The following is a 26,763-nucleotide window of genomic DNA, read 5'->3' on the forward strand; positions in this document are numbered from 1 at the left end:
GGTATTCTACCCACCAAGATTCGACCCTTGTAACTCGTATTTAGGGTTCTAGGATTCCATCCTGGGTCATGAAGGGGCTCGTCAGATTCTGGGAACAATGTAGGATTTACAGCTAGAGCCCCCTCTGGCACCCACATTTTCTACTGCCTAAGACTATCCCTATTGACAGACCTTTTGCCTACAGAGCCGGTCCAAGCTTCTCGTAGTGATAATCATGACCCCCTTGGAGTAGGGTCTCGCTGCCAGCTTGGGGGTAGCCTAGCGCGATTCTTCCTTAATTAAATGCTTTAAGAATCAAGCACAAACAAGGCATTCAGCCCTAATATTCTTTTCCAAGAAAACATTCCTTTATTCCCATGGCAACTTGTCATAAAAAACCATTGCCATGCATTTACCATAAATCACAAGCACTTGGAATAATCATCCAAACAACAAACCAACAACCAGTTGAAAGTAAAAGCATTTTCGATGTTGTTTGATCAACCAACAAAAAAACCAATTGTATTTCTTCCAAACAATGCAAGAAAAGATGATATAACATTTCCATTGCATATTTGCTCTCCCCCTTGGGACCAAAGAGTAGAATTTACTTAATATTCCCTCCTTTAGCCTAAGGCATATGCTAAAGGTTCCAATACTATACATGATGTAAGTTCTATAGGTCACTTATATTGATCGATAACCCAACCCTGAATTGGATTATAGTTATCCAACATCTTAGTTTTAATCCTTATGATTAATTTCTTGTACTAGCTCTTAGTCAAGTCATGAGGCAAACATGAAATTATTCTCACATATCAGAATATTTTATAAGCATAATGTGTAAGTACTTGATAAGATAAGTGCGAGATGATCTCAAATAATTAGACTCCAACAGGCCTTGCCTTGAGCTAGAATCTAGTTCTTCTTAATATTTGGGTTCTTAAGCTAAGTACTTTTGAAGTATCTAAACTTTAAACTAGTACTCTCTATTCATGATTCTTAATGCCATATTCTTTTAGCAATTATGCTATTTATAGCCCTTCACAATCTTTTAATGTCGTTCTTTTGATGACTATACCATTCATAACCCTTGACTAATTCTTCCTTGTAATTGCTCTACCAGTAAATAAGCCATATGCAACTAGGTGCAATTAACTTCCCTTGATATATGCACTTCACAAACTCCATCTTTCAAGTAGGTGAGATGAAATTTATCCTTTCCGATGGCCTATACTCGAGCATCATAGTATGGGGCCTAATGTATCTCATACGAGAATCAAAACATGCATCTATCAATTTGGAAATACATTACTTACGACTGGTACCGCAGTTGGATTGACAATGATGCCTTCACCCAAAGCTTCGTTGTTGGTTATGGGATTGCCATCCGCATGTGACATTCTTTGCTTGAGGGACATCGTCCGCAAGTAGACCCAAGAGATTAAGCAGGCGGAATACATTCAAGATGGGAGAGTGTAGGAGAAGATGGCTAAGTTTAGGATCGAGATAGAGGGAATTGTGTAGCCTCTCGGGTGACTCCTCTCTCTCTCTCTCTCTCTCTCTCTCTCTCTCTCTCTCTCAAGAGCTCTCTCACAATCTCTTGGAGGGTATCCTTCTCTCTACCTCTCTCTTCCAGCCTCTTGGGGTCTCCTTATGCTCTCTTGTGCCCCCCCATTCCTCATATTTATAGTGAATTAGAGGAGAGGGCTTGTGGCTGAGAAGTGGAGCTCTTTGTGGAGGGGGATCTTGGAAAGATCAGTGATTTGATGCTCAGATCATAAATCTGATGGTTCCATTGGCTCCGAAAGGGGGGTAAAACCTCAAGACACTTGTTTAAAAAGCTCTTAGTTCACTCCTTCTTTTCTCTGTTCGAAATGTTGTTTTCTGTCTGTGGACTGCGATCACGGCACGCGCGATTTTGCAAATCCCTCTCTTTATTTTTCTTTTTATAAAATCTCCAAAACTAATTAAAACATCGCTTGCCTTTCCTTTTAAATGACATCCAGTTTTAGAAATCTCCATATCTTTTTTTGGATAATATCTAGAATATACTAGTTTTGCCCAAAATCTAATATTTTTGGACCATCCAAACTATACACATTAATACTAGTGATTAATATAGCTCATAAGTCTCGTTCACGTTGTAACTTATGTGAAGGGTGGCTACGGTCCTTGTCAATCAGAGAAAAATATCGAATTTACGACTCTCGATTTTTTTAAATAAAATATTTTAATTAAATAAAAATCATTAATTATTAATATTAGTTAGTTTTTACCTTAGTTAGTCTTTAGTTAGTAACCTTACTAACTTATTAATTGACTAACTAACTTTCAAACTAACCAACTAACTTTTATTGTATGGAAATATTACAATAGTGTTTTTGCATCAGGCATAAACCATTTTCAACCTTGATCACCTCAATACCCAAGAAATACTTTAGTTCACCTAAGTCTTTCATATCAAATTCAGATTTCAGTATCCACATAATATGCTGTATCCCCAAGTCATCATTACATGTAATGTAACGTGCTCGCCTATTGGCTGTCCAAGCACGTTTTAGCGGTCCATCGAGAAACAAATCTAAGCATCGCCGCCTGGCACTCCCATGGAATGTTTCAAGTTTTCTCGCCTAGGGTTTCCCTAGTCTGCCTCGCAACAGAACATTTGCGGCCAAACCCACAAGGATCGACCTGAAATCTAGGTTCCTAGTTGTAACCTGTCCCCTAGTATCATCCAAGACACGTCTTAGCAGTCCATCAGAAAGGATGTCTAGAAAACTCCGCTCGACACTCCCATGGAATGTTACGGGTTTTGCGATCTAGGTCTTTCCGCATTTGCCACGTAGCAGAAGTATCCTGGCCGTTCCCACTTAGGATCGACCGGAATTAGGGTTTTCCTGATTGGTCATTAGCTAACAGCAACTAGCGTCAGACCCGAGCGAACTACTTTATGCAGAAACGCCAGGTCCGAAGCGGATTCACGCTGCACTTGGTTCAAGGAGAATGGGAAACGAGAGGGATACAAAGCTCAACCTCTCTGCCATAAGGCATAGTCCCATTCCGTTCCCCTAAAACAGCGTAAATCGGGTAAGACGTAACTCTAGGTCATCGTTCTCGTTATTCGTTTTGATGATGATGATCATCCCACTGTTCTTCGAGATTTTTGAGAAAAGTTCCCGGCTAACCGGGACCACCCAACCGTAGGACGGACCCATGGCCCATCCTCTGCACTTTCCTCGGCTTGTTTTAGTTATGTAATTATCTAACACATTAATTTGACATATAACAATCAGCTTCTTTAATTAATCCCGTTAAGCACTGGTTCCTTCACGTAATCTTATCACATGACATAGAAAAACAATATCAAGCAAGTTCTTTCTTTACATTTCATCATTTTATCATTGAAATACAAGGAGTTCCGCCCGTAGGCTTGTCCATAATCTACCCGAAGGCTATCCAGTAATCCCCAGGGATCACTATTCCAAGCTTCCGCCCGTCAACTAGTATGTGGGCCTCGAGATCCAATCCCGAGTCACGTTAGCCTCTTGTACAGGACCCGGAAGGCGAGGGATTTACGGCCAGAGCCCCCCCTGGCACCCAAGCGTCCTCCTACTCCAAGTAGAGCTCAACGGAGAGACCTCTCGTGGCGGGTTCGGTCCACGTTCCCAGCGCGGTCAACAACCCCCTTGGTTAGGGTTAGGCAGGTAGTCGGGGGTAACTGAAACTGCCTCTTCCTTTAGGCCTTTAACCTGAAGTATAGGTACTCATTCAATTTGTAATTCATAATTCAAACAGAGCCCTAAAATCTCTAGCAAGCACAAACATTTCCATTAATCAACCCAGTTGTATGGCAAACTGCTAAGGAAGTGTTCTTTCCTTTTGAGTGTATCAGCACTCGTTCCCAAGGTGTCTTGTAAATTGGCAAGATCTTTTACATTCCGATGTAGAGCATACCCAACTTGGTTAACCCTAAAGTTCCTTAGATATACTAATTTTTGGTTTACAACTTTCCTTATTTAGAAGGATATTCAAAAATACGTCTTTTTGCAAGATAACTTGCGTAGGGATCTGCCATCCTTGATGAGGGTTTTTACCCTTTCTCCTTGTGAATCAATCACAAGACTAAATGATTTCATACTTGTTGCGCAAGTCCTGCGATGGAATAATCTGTTTAGATTCTTTAAGCTGACGTGTGTCAGGCCTAGGGTTTCTTCTTTTAAGAACCTTAGGGACAAACCTTAGTTTCTTATCTTTACGAATTTATTGTCCCTACAGTAAGGAAAGTAGTCAAGTGCTTAGGGTATGAATGTTTCTATGTTTAGATTGGTTTAGTTATCTTTCGGAAGGTAACATTAATCGTCTTGTCACGGTTTTGCTATCCTTGTGACAATTTACTTTCCGAAGAAATTCTCACTGGTAACTGACCATAAAAGTCTTAAATGGATCTTCACTCAACCAGATCTAAATATGAGGCAACATGGGTGGATCGAAGTCTTGCAAGAGTATGATTTTGAGATCAAATATAGACTGGGCAAAGAGAATGTAATTGCTGATGCTTTAAGTCGTAAATCATTTCTCAATGCAATTATCTCAAAAGAACCTCTTAGAGCTCAAACACTAGCTACAATGACATCAATGCCTAGCAATCCCATCATCGAGCTAGCCAAGGAGAAGGTAAATAATGATCCCAAATATCAGTAAAAGCTGAAGGAAATTCAGAATTAAGAGCAAAATCCCAAGCTTAAGACAAAGTATCTTAACTTCTTTGTTGAAGAAGGGCTTGTCTACTTCAGGATAAGATTATGTATTTCTTCAAGTCAAGAACTTAAGAAGAAGATACTATGGGAAGCTCATGATTCCCCATTTTCAGGACATCCTAGCTATGCCCAAATTCTCAATGCAGTTAGGAAAAGCTATCATTGGGAGAAGCTCAAAAGTGACAGACATATGATTTTTGATGCCGAGAAGTGCTTAAAATAGCCAAAAATTATGAATATAAGGGGAAAAATAGACTTTGTTAAAGGCGGCGGTGGCAATCAGTACGATTTAAAGCGGCAAGTTGCTAAAGCGCTAGTGCTTATTTTCATGGAAATCAAATGGTGGTGGATGGACGAGTTGGAGTTTACCTAGATGCAAAACGACGTTAGGAATCCAATGCAAGTCTCAAATCTCCATTCCGAGGTCGTTTGATCCCACATTTAATCCCTGCAAGGTTCGGGGTTGTGAAGCAGCTACTGGATCTAGAAGTCGCGAAGAGTGTGATAGGGCCCAGCTTTGTAGATTTCGATGCCATGGAACCACCCGTCTAGAAGGATCTCAAATCCGATGTCGTTTGCCCCTCCAAAAGCGAAAAAACCACTTTGCTGGAAGTGTAAAAGCAAAAGGCATGAACTAGATAATTGGGGTTTAAAGCTTAAAGCTCTAATTAAGAGCTTAAAAGCTCATGATTTGAAACGCCATGGGGGGGGAGGGGGCGTCAGTTTTTGGCGCCCCATTTCTTCCCCCATTCTTCATCATTTTCTGATCGGTGGAAGTAGGAGGAATCCTCTTGGGCCTGAGATGCTTCCATCCTTCGCCCTCCATCACCATAAATGGATCAAGGAATGATGCATTGAGCAAAGAGATAAAAAACCAGTATTTCTCTCTCCTGCATAGAGAAAATTCATGTGCAAGAAATCAAGAAGAAGGGGGGCTGAAGAATGCTTGTCCGGCGGATTACTTCAAGATGAAGAGGAGGCTGAGGAAAGAGGTTCAGCACTGAAGAATGGTTGCTAGTCGGTCTACTCATAATAATTATTAAAAAACCCCGCAACACGCAAGACATGCGGTATGCTCTAATTTTATAAAGAAATTTGCTTGTTTTTGTTGTTTCATGGTCCAAATGTTGTTCATATGCAATGAATTTTTGTTTGAACTTTGTTTGCATCATGTTTGAGCACTGTAACTAAAAAAATGCAGAACCCGTAATGATTTAGAGTTGTTATGAATTCTTTAAAACTTGCAAAATGTAAATTTTAATAGAAATTAGTGGTTTTTTTCGATTTTGAGTTGGGAGAAAGGAGTGCCATGGGATAAACTCAGAGAAAATTTTGAGTTTCAGTCAAAATAATAAGCCAATACAAATAAATCAGAAAATACCTATTTTCCATGAATAATAAAGAGGAAAAAATAGCAAAAAAAGAGGAAATTGGGGTTTTCGAGCTCAAAAAAAGTGGAAAAATAAGATTTATGTGCGTGAATGTTTGGCGAGGTTAAAGCATGAGGTTAAACCTTAGTTTGACCTCATCCTTTGTGTTATAGTATGTGTTTATTGTTTTCTACATACAAAAATGATACAAAACAACCATTTACACCTATGCACCCCAACAACACTTAAATGGTGAGGGGGGGATACAATTTGTGCGACAATCTAATTGCTGAAAAGATACAAATTTTGATTTTCCTCTTTGTGAATAGAATTTAGGGATCGTTCCATGATTAAATATAGGCGACTAGTAGCATGGACATCCCGGTGCTAGTCCCTAAAGTAGTGCAGCATGTAACGCTTAGTTAAAATTCATGAAAGGGCTGTTTTTCGCACCTCACATGGCTGGACTTAGTTAGTTATGTAGAGCATGAGTCCTCTACAAAAGATAATTTAGGCGATGAGAAGAGTAACCAGTTAGTGGTTACCCCATTGTCTAATGCGATGGCATGGGCCGAGGTTCGCCTTGGTGTGGTCTCTACCCAAGAGAAATCACGTATAACCATCCATCAACCTAGAGGGCATGGAACAAGTATGTTGGAAGCTATGACGGTCATGGCATCAACAAGTGATTATGCTAAAGCCGTCGTGCCATGGGAAAAACTCGACACACAGTGGAGTGCAGTTATGTCTGAAACACTCCATGTGGTGGAGCATCATGCCAAAATTTTTAAGTATCACAAGGATGTTAGAAGCCCTAGATGTAAAGGGAAAACCTTTGCTTAAAAGACACGGTCCCTAAGTCCTAAGTGCTAAGGATAAGTTTGCTTTTGATGAGGGGCAAAAGCTCCTAGATAAAGCCATCATGGAATTGCCTAAGAAGGGGCAAGATATGGAAGATCCTCTAAGAAAGGATATGAATGACATGCTAAGAGTTATAGGTCTCCCTAGACCACTTTATGAGTTGGCACAAAGGGACATTAAGGATAATATTAACCTCCCTACACCAGTAAAGGTGGAAATGGAAGAGGTTGGAGACCCTAAGACACTAGAGTTGGGTTATGATTACAAGGATTTTAATGCCCCAATGCTGATCTTGAAGGAAAGGACTAAATGCCCTCCTCCTTATAAGGATCTCCTAGTGTTTCATGGGCTGGTTAATGAGGATCCGATGGTGCATTTACAAGAATGCACCCTAACTTGCCTTGCAAGTGGGTTCAATAATATTCATCGGATGCTTGTATTCTCAAGTACCCTAAAGGGAGAGGCTAGAAAATGGTATTGGAGCCTCCCAAGGGGGTCTTTTAAATCCTTTGAGGAGTTGAGTGATCGATTTTTAGATGAATATGAAAAGAAGGTGCCTATGACCCAAGTTTTAGGGCAGCTGATGTAGATTAGGCAAGAGTCCTATCCTTTTGTTAAAGAATATGCTAGAGCCTTTGATGATATTCTGAGGCTTTGGCCAAGAAGAGCTAGTGCATTGCCAGTTGATGTGCTATGTGAGCTCTTTTTGAGTGGCTTAGAGATTAACATGCAAATCCAAGTGGGATTGCGGAATCCTAAGTCGTTAAGGGAAGCAAAGATGCATGCCATTGATTATGAGGGACATATTCAAAGATGTTGGGAAAACTTTTGGAGTTTTCCTTGCTCAGTATAAGTGCATCCTAGCTTCCAACAATTTCTACAAGGAGACAACTCACTTGTTGATACCAAGGCAGCCTATGAGAGGAACCTTGGTAGCCAAAATCTCCAAGCAGAAAATGGCAATAGTAGGGATAATATACTCTCTAGGGATAAAAAGATTCCAAGCCCAATAAGTCCCATCAAGGCTTACAATACTTCCATGAGGTAGTTGTGGCAGTGGAATTGATAAAACCATTAGGTCTACAAGCTTAGATGAGCATTCTATGAGTGGTTCTAGTTGTGCTCCTAGTAAGGCTCTTGAGAGACCTTTCCAATTTATAGATGAATCATGCTTTCGAGTAGATGCTATTCCTTTTAGTAAAAGCATAGTTCCTATGGCTAAGTAGTTGTTGCAGAGTGGACAAAGGCAAGTAAAGACATCTCATGTAGAGAAGATGCGGCATGCCAAAGGTCCACATGTACTAAATAGAAGCCATAAGGCTGTGAGGCCATTTGGTAATGGTGATAAATCCACTATGAGTCCATTGGACCAATGTGGGCAGATGAGGCAGTCTAAGAATATGAAAAGGAATATGAGATGGGTTTGGAGGCCCGAAACCCCTAAAAATACGGTTGGTGTGTCAGATGAAGGGCCATGAATCGCATGTGGACATGCTTTGATAGATTCCCAAGAGGATGTGACTAAAGGCCATAATGCGACATCTGACAATAGGGACCGCCGCCCTAAGATGCATCTATGTGATGGGTCTAGGCTTGAAGCTCTGTCTAGTTTGGATCGTATCATTGACATATGTAATGGTTCAATTAGAGAAGAGTTGAATGATCATAAATCCATGCTTCTCCTTGTAGGAGGAGTTACTGGAAAGTTGGGACAAGCCATCTGTTTGAATGACGACCAAGGGGATGAGATATATCAACCTAATGATGTCATTCATTCAGCTCATAGTACCCAAGAAGAGATGGCCATTATTACTGAGATATCAGTAGAAAGGCTTGGACTAGTGGATCTGCAAAGAGCGTAGATCAAGCTTTTAGCTGACTCGCATGAGGAGCATGAGGCTAGTCCTCCTATTTTATGCTATCCTTGGTATCCTGATTAGTTTGATAGGATGTGATGTATATGCCAAGGAGATCATATATTGCATGGATTAGAATGAACTATCCATTTTAGGCCAAGAGGGCCAGTTGCTTTAAATAGTTAATGTCTGATTTCTTTAGGCCAAGAAGGCCAGTTGTTTTTAGGTTTTAATAATCTATCTCTTTAGGCCAAGAGGGCCAATTAGTTTGCAGTGAAAAGTGTTATTTCTTTAGGCCAAGAGGGACCTATCTCTGTTTGGTACAAGTACGTTTAATGCTTTGTTGTTTTAGTGATTGCACCATACATGTTGACGAAGTCGCTAGAGGGAGTCTTTTCTGCAAAGAAGCTTCTTGTAGCCATTCTAGGTGGTTTCGTCCCCTTTTCGAGTTTTTTCCTTAAGCAATTAATGATATATGTGCGGGTGGGGGTTACTTTCTTTTGTTTATTGGGGACCGGTAATCAAGTCATGAAGTCCCAGGTTTAGGTTCGGTATGTCTGGGGGAGGTCTGAGTAGTCATTGCCTCCTGCAAGGCATTATCAGGCATTGAAAGACTTGTTTTAGAAGGCCGTTCTAGTGACCCTATTCTGCTGACCTGCTAGGCGGCTATTCTAGGAGTTTCTGTTAGTTGTGAGGCAGTTAGAGAAGCCTACTAAAATAATGATGGAAAGAGACAAAACCCTGAATATCTGAAAGAAGGTATATATATACGGAGGTGTGTAAAAAGGTTTTTTAACCCCTATAAAAATAGAAAAGGAAAGAAAGAAAAATCCTTGAGCTGTTGTTTATCGCCTTGCGAAGGCCTGGTAGGTTCCTGGGGATGAGACAAGATCCGGGGCCAATGCCTTGCCCTTCCTAGGGGTGGCAACTAGCTGAAAAATAAAGAATATAAGAAGGTTGGAGCGAAAATAAAAGTGAGCTTTAGAAAAGGATTGATGGGACCTAAAATGGGCTGGCACTGGCTATAGCACTAGCCGGACCTCATGCTCATGACACACAAACACCCTCACGGCCTCGCGGACCAGGAGCGTCAATCTAATGCTGAAGGACAAACTGCCCTAAAGCGTAATTCCTATGTTTATAGTTTATAGTCCAACATTTCCCTAAAACTCCTCAAAGGGAGAACCCAAAGTACATAGGCATAACGCGTCGTCACACACATATAGGAGGCACTCTACCGACTAATAGTCGGAGCCCCACTGCAGCTCTTCTACATCGCAGGGATTGGCCCTTTGATGCGTTGCTAAACATATAACACAAATGAGCACAAACTCCTCTCTTTTATATTTCTCGTATTTCCAGGAGATATACCATGCTTCCTCACTTAACAGTCCCTTAGGAAACCAACCCTCTATTCTACGGCAAGGGATAACCTCACACTCTCAATCGTGGGTCAAAGTCCTAAGAAAACAATTGCTATGCAATCTAGGAGATTTTCCTTTGATACCATGAACCATGCATAGTGCATAATGTGAATGGTTTAGTGCACAAAAAAAAGAAAATCAGCATTGTGTATCGTGCATAAAGCATTCCTTTCATGAATTTCACTAGCGCATGCTGCGTTGAAAGGAGGCACCGAGCCGTATGCTCATGCTACCATCCTCTTTATTTAAACCGTTTCCTATATGCCAAGTGCAATGCATAAATCAAATATTTTCTTTATCTTTCAGTGTTTCAATCCCTTTTCATCCAACTCTTAGCATTTTGCATCATTGATCGGTTAGATAGGGTTTCTATGCATTTCTCCCTTTTAAAAGAATGATAAATACGCACAAAAAATAGAAACGGGGACAAACCGAGGCCCACCTCGTGCTTTGCCATTGTTACACATTGCACAAATATAGACATAAATTTCCCTAATTTTTCTCAGCCCATTTTCCATTTTTTTCTAATTTCAAACCAATTTTTTCTATTTTTTTTGGGTATTTTTACCTATTTTTCTTTAATAAATAATGATTGAAAATGAAAATTGATTGTGGGATGTGGCCCTTAGGTTCATTGACAGCAAAAACTCAGATTTAGTTGGTGTGACATGTCATATTTCTCATTTATATAGCAAAAAACCCAATTTTACCCTTAAAACGCGTGTTTTCATGTATTTTAACACTAATTCCGGCCATGTAGCCTTATATTTTCTGATTTTCAGAGCATAAACTGATCAAACTCATGGCAAACAATGTCATAAAGAACTTTCATCCCATATGAACAAGATTTCATAAAGCAAATAGCATAAAAAGATCATTTTTCTTTATAAAAATAGCATTATTGCGTATTTTCAGGTCTCGGTTTCTTGGTCTTGATTACAGGACTGATTTTCAGTATGCATTTAATGCTCAGCATCTTTGAAGCCAGCACTCTTCATGTCTTCATCCATCCGGAAGCAATCCGGTCTCATCCGGACAAGCTTTCCTCCACCATTCTTCATTGTCTTCTTCCACAAAAGAACAACCCCTTAAGGGAGAGAGAGGGAGGAGAGAGAAAGACTGAAATCAGAGATCTCCAACCAGGCCACCATTTGAGGAGCGAAGGGCGGCGATAGAGTTAACAAAGGGAGAGAAGTTCAGGGGTATCATCCATTGCATAGGTTGTATTCAGCCTGACATTCATGATCATCAAGGAGAGGGCAAAAAATGCGCCGTTGCCTGCACGCCATCATGCCATTTTTTTCTCACGTTTTTTCATCTTATGCCTCATAAAATTTGAGGGGGGCCCAAGCTCCCAAAGGTCATGACCACTTGACCAAAGTTTGGTCCACCTTTTCAAATCTTGCCCATTTGTTGGCCATTTCCCCATCTGGTATCCAAATCAAGCTCTGAAAAATCCTGGGCGTTCGGCTTGACATCCCGCACTGGCTGGCAACTCTTGACAATCCACATGGCCGTCTGAAAAATTATCAAAAATCAACAAGTGTCACTCGGGCGCCTTTTAAGAGTCATATTTCACTTGGTGCTTAAAATCGTTCTAGCTAGAGCCGCCGCCTTCGACATTGAATATTTTTCCCTTGATATTCGTAATTTTTAGCTATTTTTAAGCACTTCTCGGCATCAAAACTCCGCTCTCAAGGATTAAGTGTTGCCTTGGCTTGGTAGGTTTTTGAGTACCGATACAGGACCTGACGCCGATGCCCTGTTCTCCTGGGATCACTATGCTCAACTCTCTCCTTTTTACATGCCCGAATATGGCAAAATAAAAACCTAAAAGAAGAAATGTGCTAAAAGAAACTATTTCTTAATTAGGCTATAGGAGTCCTCGCCTAGTGGGAGCTCCTGGTTGAGTTGTCCTTAGTCAGGAAGGTAGGTCAGACCACCACTTAGGGCGACCTCTTTGATCATTCTTTTTAGCTTGGCTGTGTTGGAGCAGTTGGTTAGTGACTAGCTTCGGGCCTTCTTTCAGATTATGCTAGGCCTACTCCTCGTGGATTTCATGCATTGGTTTTGTCCGGGGGTAGGATATGAGCTGTGATGTGTTGTGTTGTGTATTTTTTGTATCAACTTGATGCTCCTTTTTGTTGTTTATGTGCAGATCTATTCGTGGGATTCGACGGGCTGAGTCACCCTATCCCGTGGTCGCCAATGACATATGATTTTTAATGTCGAGAAGTGCTTAAAAATAGCCAAAATTTACGAATATGAGGGGAAAAATAGACTTCGTCGAAGGCGGTGGTGGCAATCAGTACGATTTTAAGCGGCAAGTCCCTAAAGCGCTAGTGCTTATTTTCATGGAAATCAAATGGTGGCGGATGGCCAAGCTGGAGTTTACCTAGATGCAAAACGACGTCAGGAATCCAACGCAAGTCTCGAATCTCCATTCCAAGGCCGTTTGATCCCCCATTTAATCCCCGCAAGTTTCGGGGTTGTGAAGCAGCTATTAGATCTGGAAGTCGTGAAGAGTGTGACAGGGCCTAGCTTTGTAGGTTTCGATGACATGGAACCACCCGTCAAGACGGATATCGAATCCGATATCGTTTGCCCCTCCAAAAGCGAAAAAACCACTTTGCTGGAAGTGTGAAAGAAAAAGGTATGAACTAGATAATTGGGTTTTAAAGCTTAAAGCTCTAATTAAGAGCTTAAAAGCTCACGATTTGAAACGCCATGGGGGGGGAGGGGGGGCATCAGTTTTTTGCGCCCCATTTCTTCCCACATTCTTCATCATTTTCTGATCGGTGGAAGCAGGAGGAATCCTCTTGGGCCTGAGATGCTTCTATCCTTCGCCCTCCATTGCCATAAACGGATCAAGGAATGATGCACTAAGCAAAGAGATAAAAAACCAGTCTTTCTCTCTCCTCCCTCTCTCTCTTGCATAGAGGAAATTCATGTGCAAGAAATCAAGAAGAAGAGGGGTTGAAGAATGCTTGTCCGGCTGTGATCGGATTGCTTCAAGATGAAGAGGAGACTGAGGAAAGAGGTTCAGCACTGAAGAATGGTTGTTGGTCGGTCTGTGGGCTGCCTAGAATAATTATTAAAAAACCCCGCAACATGCAAGACACATGGTATGCTCTAATTTTATAAAGAAATTTGCTTGTTTTTGTTATTTCATGGTCCAAATGTTGTTCATATGCAATGAATTTTTGTTTGAACCTTGTTTGCATCATGCTTGAGGGCTGTAACTACAAAAATTCAGAACCCGTAATGATTTAGAGCCGTTATTAATCCTTTAAAACCCGCAAAATGTCATTTTTAATGAAAATTAGTGGTTTTTTTCGATTTTGAGTTGGGAGAAAGGAGTGCCATGGGATAAACTCAGAGAAAATGTTATATTTCAGTCAAAATAATAAGCCAATATAAATAAATAAAAAAATACCTATTTTTTTATGAATAATAAATAGAAAAAAATAGCAAAAATAGAGAAAATTGGGGTTTTTACGCTCAAAAAAATGTGAAAAAATAAGATTTATGTGCATGAATGTTTGGCGAGGTTAAAGCATGAGATTAAGCCTCAGTTTGGCCTCGTCCTTTGTGTTATAGTACGTGTTTATTATTTTCTACATACAAAAATGATACAAAACAACCATTTTACACCTATGCACCGCAGCAACACTTAAACGGTGAGGGGGGATACAATTTGTGCGATGATATAATTGCTGAAAAGATACAAATTTTGATTTCCCTCTTTGTTCATAGCATTTAGGGATTGTTCCATGATTAAATATAGGCAACTAATAGCACGGAAGTCCCGGTGCTAGTGCCTAAAGCAGTGCAGCATGTAATGCTTAGTTAAAATTCTTGAAAGGGTTTTTTTCCGCACCTCACATGGTTGTTTTTTTAAACATAAAATGGTTGTGCACAATCATCATACACCTTGCATCAAGCATGCCACGTGTGGTATCTCCTGGAATGCATTACAATTGATTGATAAACTTTGACCAATGTGCTGAGAGGATAGGAAACCTAAGTTGTAGGGTTAGATGGGTGCTTCCGTTGGGGAAAGTTTTGTGAGGCAAATCAAAATATCCTGGAACGCTAAATTATGAAAGAGTGGAGTTTGTGCGAATGTTATATGTGTTAGCGACGCATCTTGGGGCTAATCCTTGAGGTGTAGGAGAGTCGCAGTGGAGTTGTGGCAATCAGCCGAGAGGTGCTTCCCTATGTGTGTATTACGAGGCATTATGCCTATATGTTATGGGATCTCCCTTTGAGGAGAAGGGAAGGTGAACGTTGGACCACATATTGGATACAAATGCAAAATCATCATAAGCATTTAGAGCAAAGAGAGTTTTAGACGCTCCTGGCCCGTGAGGCCATGTGGTGGGGTTGTCTATTGTATGCATGAGGTCCAGCTAGTGCCATAGCGAGTGCCGGCCCATTTTAGGTCCCATCAGTGACGTACTTAAATACATAACCGAATGCTTGAGTTGCCAATGAATAAAAGCCGAATGAGTTAAGCTGCTGCCAGGAAAGCTACAACCACTTGATATTCCTAAGATGAAATGGGAATTCATTAGTATGGATTTTGTAGATGGATTACCCTTAGTTCAAGGAGGATACAACTCGATCATGGTAATTGTGGACATGTTGACTAAGGTTACCGACCTTATTTCGGTCAAAACCAGCTACAAAACCTCATATATTGTCAGGTTATTTATTAAATAAATCTTTAGACTTCATGGAATGCCAAAAATATTTATCAACGATTGTGATTCTCTATTCACTTTTCATTTTCGGAAGGGATTGTTTGAAGCTCTCGGTAACAACTTTGCTTTCGTATAGCTTATCACCCTCGAATTGATGGGCAGAGAGAGCGTGCAAATGAGGTCATTGAAGACATACTTAGGGCATATTGTTGCAAAGAACCTAGACGGTTGATACAATATCTACCTTTGGTGGAATTTACTTACAATGCATCCTATCATCAGAGCATTCAGATGACCCCATTTCAAGCTCTATATGGGTAATAATGCCTAACTCTGCTAAAATTCTCCGACCCTACCTTGAAGGTTGAAGCTTCTAAGAAGATGCTTGAAGAGATGGACAAACAAGTCAAAACCATCAAGCAAGATATACAAGCCACCAAGGATCGGCAGAAAGTCTATGTTGACCTAGGGAGAAAAGAGCGAATATTCCAAGAAGGGGACAAGGTTTTTATCTGTGTACGCCCAAAGAGGAGTTCTTTATCCTTGGGAAAATTCAAGAAGCTAAGCCCAAGATACTGTGGACCTTACAAAGTCATAAAGGCTCTTGGACCTAATGCTTATAAGCTACAGCTTCCTGAAACCCTAAAAGTTCATGATGTATTCCATGTCAATCTCTTGAAGCCTTATGTACCTTATCCTGATCATATTCTTGATGATCAACAAGTTGTAATACCGAGCCAAGGTTTACTTGAACTTCAACCTGATATTATATTAGATATAAAAGAAAAAATCCTTAGGAATAGGACCCTTAGAGAATATCTCATCCAGTGGAAGGATTATCATGAAGAGGATGCCATTTGGGTCGATGAGGTAACCCTTATGAAAGAATACCCCCAGTTTCTCTCGAGATGGGGACATCTCAATTTATCTAAGGAGGGAAGAATGTAATGTCCCCAATACTTAGTTTATTTTAATGTGCGTATACATTCCAAAGAAAATTGATTTATTATGAAACTGACTCTCATTATGAAGATAATAATTATTATTAATGAGGTATTATATGCTAGTTCATGGAAGAAAGACTTGGGACACCCTCCCAAGACTAGCTTATTAAAACTATATTTGTAGTATAGAACAACAAAAATAACTAGCCTAGTGAATAGTCACTTGGCAGTTAAGTGCACTTGGGTGATGACACTGTCGGGATGGGTGACCTCTCGGGAAGATTTTTCTATAAGCTAGTGGGAGCTTCTCGCGTGCAGCCAATGGTGCCAACGAAGCCTTCATAGCCTGTTGCCAAGTATGCCAAGGTCTATGTCTTGGTCGCCGCCTTGGTTGTAAGCCTTGGAGTGATGGCCGCCCGACGACGCCCACCCGATGACACGCCACGCGATGCTTGCCCATAGTTTCATAAATTTTTATCTTCACACTACAAAAATGGAGCTCCCTCTCTGACGTCATCAATGATGTCATCAAAAATGCTAAAAGAAAGTGTTCTCTCTTTGTTGTTGATGATGTTAGTGAAAAACACTAAAAAAAGTAAGTGTCCTCTCTTCTACCCCCTACAAATCTATAAATTGAGGGCTTGGGGATGACCAGGAAGGGGGAACAAGAGCAATCTTGATGAGGACGAGACACTGATCGAGAAGGAGAAGAATCCATTCTACGAGACGAAGAGACATCATTCCATTCAACCCAAGGAAGGGGATACACAGAAGGTCTCTCATCCTCTTCTACTCTAATTTGAGAAGAGAAGACACGGAAGGACTTTATCCTATTCTATCAATCTAGTTAAAAGTCGTACCTCTACTCTCATCCCTATTCCATCTACTAGAGAGAGAGAGAAGTATTGCTCTCCACGAGGCAAGAAGAACCATCCGCGAGGCCTACATCATTGAATCTTGCAATAACCATCATCATCATCAAGAGTCTTACACCCTTGCCAATCGATATTATTGCCATGTTCTTCTTCTTCTATGAATCATATTTCTGTCATGGCCTCGAAGAAAAATAATTCAAAAGAAGAAATCACGAATGACCCTGCTAATGTGGAAGCAACAATTGGAGTTGCGCACACGAGAGTCACTAAGAGAGTCACGGGCGCGGATAACAACCATTTACCAATCGTGATACCATAGGTTTTTCTAAAAAATTCTATTCAAATTCAATAGAAATAAGATAAGTTTGTTGAGAAATACTACAATCTTAGAGTATTCACTTGGTAAATTATTAGAACATCTTACAAGCTAGAAACTGTTAGGGGAACTATGAAAACCTAGAAGTTAAGAGAAATCATGAGGAATTTTAATGTTAACCCCATAGAAAAGAAGACTAGTGACTTCAAGATGAATTTACTAAGAACAAAACCTTGAAGAAACTAGCCAAGGATATAGCTTTAATCTAGAAGCTCTGATAGAAGATTAAAAAAAAACCAAAAATAACTCTAAGTTAAAGAAATAGACTTAAGGCCAAGAAACTTGGTTACAAGAATAAACCTTAAACTGGGAAGTTAGAGACCCCAAAATTCTAAGGGGAAGAGTTCATTATGTGAAATTCAAGTGTCGATTGCTATTAAATTAATCGTTACTTGAAAGTTGCATGATTGATTGAAGTCATAATTGCTTGAAGACATCAATCTTGTTTGTGATTTTCTTGATTAGATCTCCTGATTGAATTAAGTATTGGAATAGATAAAAATTGAGGAGCCCTATACCTTCCCCAAGGATAGATGTTGAATCCCCATACCAAGAGGGGATGTTTTTACCACTGCGGAAGCATGGACCGCGGCTTTGATGGTGAGAGGTCTCCTAGTAGGGATCGTATTAAGTATTGGAATATATAAAAATTGAGGAGACCTATACCTTCCCCAAGGATAGATGTTGAATCCCCATACCAAGAGGGGATGTTTTTACCATTGTGGAAGCATGGACCACGGCTCTGATGGTGAGAGGTCTTCTAGTAGGGATCGTATTAAGTAGGAGGTGGATAGGGTGCTAGGGGGGCTCTGACTAGTAAATCCTTTACGTACCTAGGAACTACTTGGTCCCCTATATGACCTAAGTTCTACTTGGGACACCTAAAAATGCTAGCTATAGGTGGATTTGATCTTGGTGATGTGCAGATGCACCAAATGAGGCAATACGTGTAATTGTAATTTTTCTCTTGTATAGGCAGGAGAACACACATTATGGAACATAATCAATAAATTTGTTTTATTCTAATTGTATGTCCATGTGTAAATTACACAAATAAACAACCGTGCATGAAAGGATTCTTTTTAATTAATGAAGCTATTTTTATATGTTTCACATAATGTGGTAAGTAATTAGATAACTAAGAAATTCCATAGAGGGAAATGGGTGTATAGATTCATGATGAATCCAGTCCTATGGTAGGGTGGTCTCGGTTAGCCAAGAGGTTTTCCCAAAAACAAACGCTAGGAAGAAAATATAGGAAGGGTCGACTTGTTGACTTACCTAGGGTTTGGTCTCAAAACCCAAACTGTATCTATCTTAGGGGAAAGGTATGGTGGCTGTGCCAGAGCACTGCAAGGGATTTCATAAATCCTTAGTCTGCTACTAGAAAAAAGCATTGTACTCCATAACCAAGGGTAATGGCAGTCCCTCCTTTTGGACAAGAAGCCTCTCGAAGGACACCTCTGGATGTGAGCTAGTTGTTGATAGGTGACTGTTAGGTCAATTAGGAACCTTTAGGTTGGTCCTCCGTGGGTAACGGCAGGATGCTTCCCCTGTGGGGTAGACCTAGGGTTAACTAGTCGGATAAAATTTGATCATTTTGATTAGAGTACAGATGACGACAGCTGGAAGGTAAACTCTGGGAAACTACTAAAACATTATCCGTCACATAATCAAGGGTGGGCACATTACAATGTGCTAATGTGCTATCAAATGTAGGGGTCAATACATGACCATATAGACAACCATAGACACTCTGTCTTTAACAGACAATGTCATAGAATGCATTCCCTATTTGTAGTAGCCAAAACAATGTCAATGCATTTATTTTCAGCTCTAAACTTCAACTTTCATCAGCATTCAATGCTCATATCAGTCCTCCGAACATTCAATAGACATATGCCATGTCAACATTTGATAGAAGTTAACTGATGTTATGAAATGCTTCAGGACCAATGAGTGCTTGTTGTCCACAATTTTATAACAAATTTTAGCTTGTCATACACTCCCAAATTTGAGTCTTTTGTCCAAGAAATTGCAACTCAAATGCATAAGACACAATACGTATGTCTTCCAGGATGTATCTACACTTCAATGGAGCCAAGAATGCATGTCAAATAGCTTCAATGCTTTAACCAAGATCCCGTGTATGCTATATATTCACTGTTTACATCAGTTCATGCTCTGTTTGAGTTCTGTGTACCTATGCATAACCTTCAAAGTGAGCTTCCATCAATGCATTGCCATGTCAGGACCTTCAAGTACCTTCCACAATGTATCTCCAAGCATTGGATAGCTAGGTTAGTGCTCAATGTCTTCAGTTGCAGTAGAGGAGATCAAACAAGAAACATGTGCAATAATGTGATGCAGCCTAGGGGGATCAACAACAGTCTTTCACACCAATGATGGACAATGCCTTCTTCAAAGTGCTCAAACAAGCCTCCACAATGCTTCAGACAAGCTCATACAATCTCTCCTTCAAGTAAGATGAAATACCTTCAACACATACCTTGTAAAACGACAATGGTAGGCAGGTTGTTATTCACAGGAACCCTTGGCCTTCAGTCTTCAAGTCTTCTTCCAAAATTCTATCCACTATAGAGCCCATTCATGGCTCTGATACCATGTTGAGAGGATAGAGAGAAGGGTTGGAGCAATAGAGAGGAGCAGTGTGCTCTCATCTCATTTCCTTTATTATTCCATAACACATAACTGAAGTGAATACAACACACTAAAGGTCTTACAGACCATTCACATAGAGCTTAAAGTTACTAACTATGCCTATTTGGTACATCCCTCCGGTCCTTCAATCATAGGTGCTAGCCTAAGGGCCAAATCTCAACAAGAACAATATGGGAATTTCTCATAAGTTTGGGACACGTGGTCAAATCTTTGGATTTGTCATAACTCCAAATCGAATGCTCTATAGCTCAATAGATTCCATTTTTCAAGCCCTTTCCAATGATAGGTTATATCATATGGCTTTGAGAAACTTATGGGCATGTTATCCGGTGCCACCTTTTTAGTATTCTAAATATGGGAATTGGGAGATTCCCAAACTCACTAATATTGTGTTCAAGGCAGATGATGAACTCGCAGACTACATGTCGACTCATTGCTATAGGGGATTACAGTAACTCATAGATCTTGGGTGCAATCCATGGCCTTTGTCTCCTTTTAGCCTCTCCTTTCATGTGCCTCCACATTAGGAAATGAATGTTAGATTCCAATCAATGATACTCACCCTTGGGGTGTTATCTCTAATGAAATCCAATACTATATTATTGGTATATAATTCCAAATGGATGACATTAGCACTATGCATAGCTTTTATCCCATCCATAAGCTCATGGATTATATTGGGCATGTTGGCAATGATGCCCATGATTCCATCTTTCATGCATGCATTAGGCTCACATGATGGAAAGGGCACCACATGAGTATGCCATTTAATGTATTTCCATTGAAGGGAGGGAAAACTATAATCCAAGGAGGCTCATAAGTGAAGATAATCATTGCACAATCAATGCATTGACCTTTTGCATTTTATGCTTAACCTAGAATTATTGCAACTTGGCATTATGTGATCCCTTGTACATTTTGGCACAATATATCAAATCTAAAGGGAAATTGAAAACACCCTCTATAGGGACTTTGATGCACTCTCCAAATGCATAATGGCATAATACCTTCCCAACCTTGAGCACATCGAATGGAATACCAATTGTTAGTGCACATTAGTGGTTCTACAATGTGCGTATAATTGTACCCACCCTAGATGAATCAATTAGCTTCCTTGTGGGGCCTAAGCTAGCACTTCCACCTATGGTGGTCTTCAGTCCGGTCGAGGAGAGAGGTTGCACATGGTAGGTCTTTTGTGCTTGTTTTTCACAATGTAAACTTATCCCTCAAAGTTAGCAGTAAGGTCCATGAGATCATCCAACATCTTAGGCACATTTCCTAGTAACATGTGGCAAAGATGTAAATTCTTTTGGGCATCCCATACTACATCAGCAACCAAGATAGAGAAGTGTGCACATGGTCGCACATGTCTTGTTGCAAAAGTTCACAAGGGTGATTTCATTGCTATGGATGAATGATATTTGCTCCTCCATGCTAGTTGATATAGCCTCCACCAAGAAAATACATAATGGTTTTGCAATATTGAGTGCCATCTTCATAACTTGTAAACTTAAGACTCTATAGTGAAGGAAAATAAGCATGTGAACATAATGAAAAATCCTAAATGTATGAGCTGCAAGTAAACTTCACTTGAATATGGGATTGAATGTATGAAAAATCACAAACACAATTCACAATTGAGAAGTACACATATATGAAAACAAATTCTTGTAATTTTTTATGCTAAATGAAAACAAGCGTTTAACAATCATGATTCACAATTGATAAGCACACATATATGAAAAAAATTCTTATAACTTTCAATGAAAATTCACAACTACATGATATGAAACATATAGGGAATCCTACATAAATTACATTAAGACATTTCTATTGAGTTCAAAAACACTCTGTGTGTGTGTGTGTGTGTGTGTGTGTGTGTGTGTGTGTGTGTGTGTGTGTGTGTGTGTGTGTGTGTGTGTGTGTGTGTGTGTGTGTGTGTGTGTGTGTGTGTGTGTGTGTGTGTGTGTGTGTGTGTGTGTGTGTGTGTGTGTGTGTGTGGTCATATTTTCTTCTTAAGGTAAATAACTCACTTTTTAGTTGAGAAGTATAATTATATCAAACAATTCTAAGTGAATTAATGGTTGCATATAATGTTCAATTAAAAAAACAATTATATGACATCAAAATAAGTTTATTTAGAGATGTATATGTTCTTCAATTTAAAAAATACAATTCTATAATCAACTCTTGGGTTTAAAAACACAAAAAGATTACAAGATTTCAGAACAAAACAATAGATAGGTGAGGACATTTTATGGCCAAATATATGGACTAAATGCTCAGCCCATCAAACAATACCAAATCATTAACATGCCAAGACATTATGTAGCCGAATACATAACTAAATGCTCATCATTTTGCTTATTCATATGTGACATGTTAGGACATTATCTAGTAAAATTCATAACCAAGTGTCCATCCACACCCAAGGGAAAGGGAGGGTGTCACAATCAAAATGATATCTCTATGTTAAGTTCACAAGATAGTGCCAAGTCAATTGAGATATACTTGTCCAAAGATACTCAACTGTTTATTGAATTCATAATTGAGTGTGTATTCGATAGGCACATTTTGGCCCTACATATACAAACATCATGAGATAGAGACATCAAGACATGTATATGTTGGATATACTACACATGCCAATCCATGTGTCTCACAAGTGACAACACAATACATGTATGCACAAAAACTCTCACATACAAGGAATGCATAACAATGAAAAACTGCATCATGATATGTGTAATGCATGCCAATCAACAATGTCCCCCCACCATGCATGTGTGTGTGAAGTCTATATGCACACACAAAATGAGTGATAGTAGAGGATTCCCTTATTAGTTCTCATGACATGCATACATCATATTCATGATGCATGCTAGTTGAACAATCCCTTCTATTACACATGTGTATATGTGTGTGTATATGTATACACACACATATGTATACACTCAATGGGAGGACACAACTGCCTCATGACATGCATACATTTTTCATGGTGCATGCCAATTAGCAGGCCTATCCTACCACTCACATGATATATATATATATATATATATATATATATATATATATATATATATATATATAATCCTAGAGGTGGATGATAAATAAAGCCTAAGAAGCCCCTTGGGCATTTCTTTTATACATTTTATAGCTCATTGGGCTTTTTGTTAGGCCTGATGGACTCGTCAGGCTCTTTTATATCCTGACAAATACTTAAGCCAGTTTACAAGTTGCCTTTTACCTACTTAAGAATGATTTAATTTTAGTGCAAACATGTTATATAGTAAGCACATATCGTATTTGTGTAAAATTTTAAGTAATTACATAAATATTCAATCCTTGATTATCTAGGCTTTAAACTTATAAGCGGAAGAAAATTTATTCTTGCTGAGATATCCAAAAGAAAAGTAGCATAATTAATTTGTTGCTCAAGGATATTTTGTTATTGAGTAGCTACTCTAGTGTCTTTCTTCTTGGCTAAAATCCTACTTGTCAAGCATGATGTTGTGCTTGTTAGTGGGGGATTGATTAGTGAAGTATTTACATAGTCATGTTAAGCTCATTGCTAATATAGAAGATAGAGACAGTTGTGTTTGTTAGTATATACTGCTTTTCTTTTGTCCTTTTTAGATTGTTCAAAGATGATGCTATGCTCGTAGGGATACTCTTGGCTTGGAGAGGGAGAGTATGATAAAATTTTCAACCATTTGTCTATGAAGACTTTTGAAGCAGTTCTTGAATGAGGTTGAAAGGAATTCCAAACTTAGTAGGTCATAGGAGCTTACTAAAGCTAATGAGAGAGGAATAATAGTCACTAATCTAGAGCCATTTTTTAATATTATTAATGAAAAATAGATGGTTCTGTTTATGTATTATGCAACATTTTTCATTAAAGTAAGACAAATTAATTGAAGTGGTGTATTTGATGATGCAAGGGAGGAGTTAGGAGTGGAAGAAATTGGGATATTTTAGGTGGGGACTTTTTAGAGTTTGAGAGTTAGTAAGTGATTATTGGTGAGTATGAGATGATTATTTTTATAGAAAGCAGCAAGTGATTATTGGTGAGTATGAGATGATTATTTTTATAGAAAGCAACAATTGTTTCAAGTCAAAAGGAGATGCACACAGAATTTAGTATATCTGCATGAAATTTGGGAAAAAGAACCTAAGGTGGGATAAAAAATAGGCCAAAGAAAGGTCTAGTGTCTTTATAAGTAGTAGCCATTAAATCATCCTAGCTCTAAAGAGTTGGTGAACAAGAAAGGGAAAAATAAAGTCAATACTCACTATACACTATATCTGCACTCCTGTACACTATAGGTGGTGGGCACCCATTACTATCGCTTTATTCTTTATTCTTTTAGTGACTATTGAATAAGGAAAGGCCAGTTACACATTGTGACTGTTAGAGTTCCCACATATGGTCTCTCTCTCTCTCTCTCTCTCTCTCTCTCTCTCTCTCTCTCTCTCTCTCTCTCTCTCTCTCTCTCTCTCTCTCTCTCTCTCTCTCTCTCTCTCTCTCTCTCTCTCTCTCTCTCTCTCTCTCTCTTATTTCATCCACCATAGCTCTTGCTTTCGCTTGTGTGCTTCCACTCGGGCTCTACCTTTCATACTTCTTTGGTTAGATCTTGAGTTCTTTGTTATGATCTTTTCAATAGTTTACATAAGTGCTATTGTTGTATCATCTTTATTTGTAGTAATGATGTTAGACATTAAAATAATGAAAATCATGAAAATATATTGCAATATTTAGCAATAGGTGGCACTATTCGGATCAATTGATCATTTAGAAATCTTTATCCTCCCAGAATGATTACATCCTAGTATTATCAAATACAATTTATACAAGATATACAGTATATGCAAAAAATATATATGGGTGGAAAAATTTGCAAGCATTAGGCAATTTATCTTATACCAAATATTTGGTCCCATCTCTAGTGGCTAGTCTTATTTTGTTAGTATCCATGATTGGAGCAATATCAAACTATGCATAGAGTTATGAAGGTTAAAAGATAGGATGTGTTCCAACAGAATGCTAATTTAAGAGAAACCATCCACAAAATACATTGAAATAACCAAATATAAGACTTTGTTGTTAAAGCTTCTATTGAAGGGGTAGGTTTTGCATCTGCGTGGGATTGTTTGTATATAAACCAAAGAATTTAATGAATACTATTCATTTTTTTCTTACTTTTAAAAATTAATTAATATTTTAAAAATGGAAAAATTTATCAAAATATATGATAAATAATATGTAGATTTTTTAATAGTGTTTTTTATTTATTTCTTAACTATGAAAATATCATGGCTACTAGCTAACCTCATCAGGGGGTTGGAGAATGCCCTTAATTGGCAACAAAATGATCAAATAGTCAAGAAATTTGGTAGAAATATTTTTAGGTAATTATAGAAGATAAAGATAAAGATAAAGTTAAAATATTTGTTGACTTAATAAATGGCTTAGCTAGTTTGGTTCTCATGAATTCCGAATCTATTGAAAAGAGTTCACAAGTTATCATGTTATCCACTTGTCCTAAATATTGAGCAAATATGTCAGTAATGAATACAATACTATTTATTTGTAAAATTAGATAAAATACCTATAGATGTAATTCTTTACCTATAGATGTAATTCTTTTTGAGAATTATGAGTTAGAAATAGAAATTTGTCAAAAACTTAATAGATATAAGCACTTCACTTAGAGATTTTATGTGCTTCATTTGTTAGAGAATTAGGAATAAAAAGTTCCATGTGGTTGGCATCATTAGCTTAATGCATTAGGATTAAAAAGTTCCACATGAATAGTCATTTATAAGCATTTAATAAGGGGCTACCCTTCTCATGATCACATCCCCCTCCCTCTCTCTCGCTCTCCCTTGTTAGCTATTTTTTAGACAAATTGTAATTTGATTTAGCAAGTTGATATCCTTTCAAATAGAGTAAAAAACATGAAAAAAATGAAACTTTTGTTAATACCTTAATTAAGAAAGGAGCCAAAGAGAGTCTACCACAATATAAAAGTATGGTATTGTTGTCTTCTCCACTTTGGAGATAGTAGAGTCCATTTCATAGTCCTTTCCTCTTTTTTATCCTAAATATCTAAAGTTTGGCATGGTTTGGTAGTCCTGATAGTCCTATTCTCATTGGCCAAGCTATCAAAAGATACAATATTTTGAAAATTGAGAGATCCTTTTAAGCCAAAATATCTAACGTCTAACTTGTTTTGGTAGTCCCAACAGTCCTATTCATTGACAAAAGTTGCAAAGATATGACAAAGATGGAATTTGAAGTTAATGTTTGATATTTTGAAAATCGAGAGATTTGACTACATGACGTTTTTTGGCATCCATATATTTAAGCTCTCTCAATTCTCCTTCTCAGCCTCCTCTTTGAGTTTCTTTCTCTATACAATATGTGCATATATATTTTTTCCATAGCATCCACAAGGTGTCCTTCTCATTCCATTAACTCTCATACAATCTATAATAGAAGTCTCCCACAAGGTAAAAAAAGTAAAACAAGAGGATACACATAAAGAATGTTTGCTCAACTTTAGCATCTTTATATGGCTAGGGATATATACTTGCCTCCAACTAAATGTATTTCTCTACAAATTCACAGTAAGTTTTGATACAAGCAATAAACAAAGTTTTTGTTTGATTAGTGTAAGTAATAAAAATGGATTATTTTCTACAAACATATTTCCATCAACAAGTTTTGAGCGGCATCCTATGGAGAGATTGTGGTACTTTTTAGGATATTAGAAGATATTAGAGACACATTGAAGTTCTTAATAAGACAACACAAGGTCAAAATATAAGCTCTTATGATAGCTCTTGGGTAACTTGGTCTGTGATAATACTTATAAAACCTAGTTGTGTATACTCAACTCACAAACCAAAACCAAACAAAGATAT

Source organism: Lygodium microphyllum, chromosome 23 (assembly GCF_053477565.2).
Source record: "Lygodium microphyllum isolate KBCC chromosome 23, Lygodium_microphyllum_v1.1.10, whole genome shotgun sequence".
Lineage (NCBI taxonomy): Eukaryota > Viridiplantae > Streptophyta > Polypodiopsida > Schizaeales > Lygodiaceae > Lygodium > Lygodium microphyllum.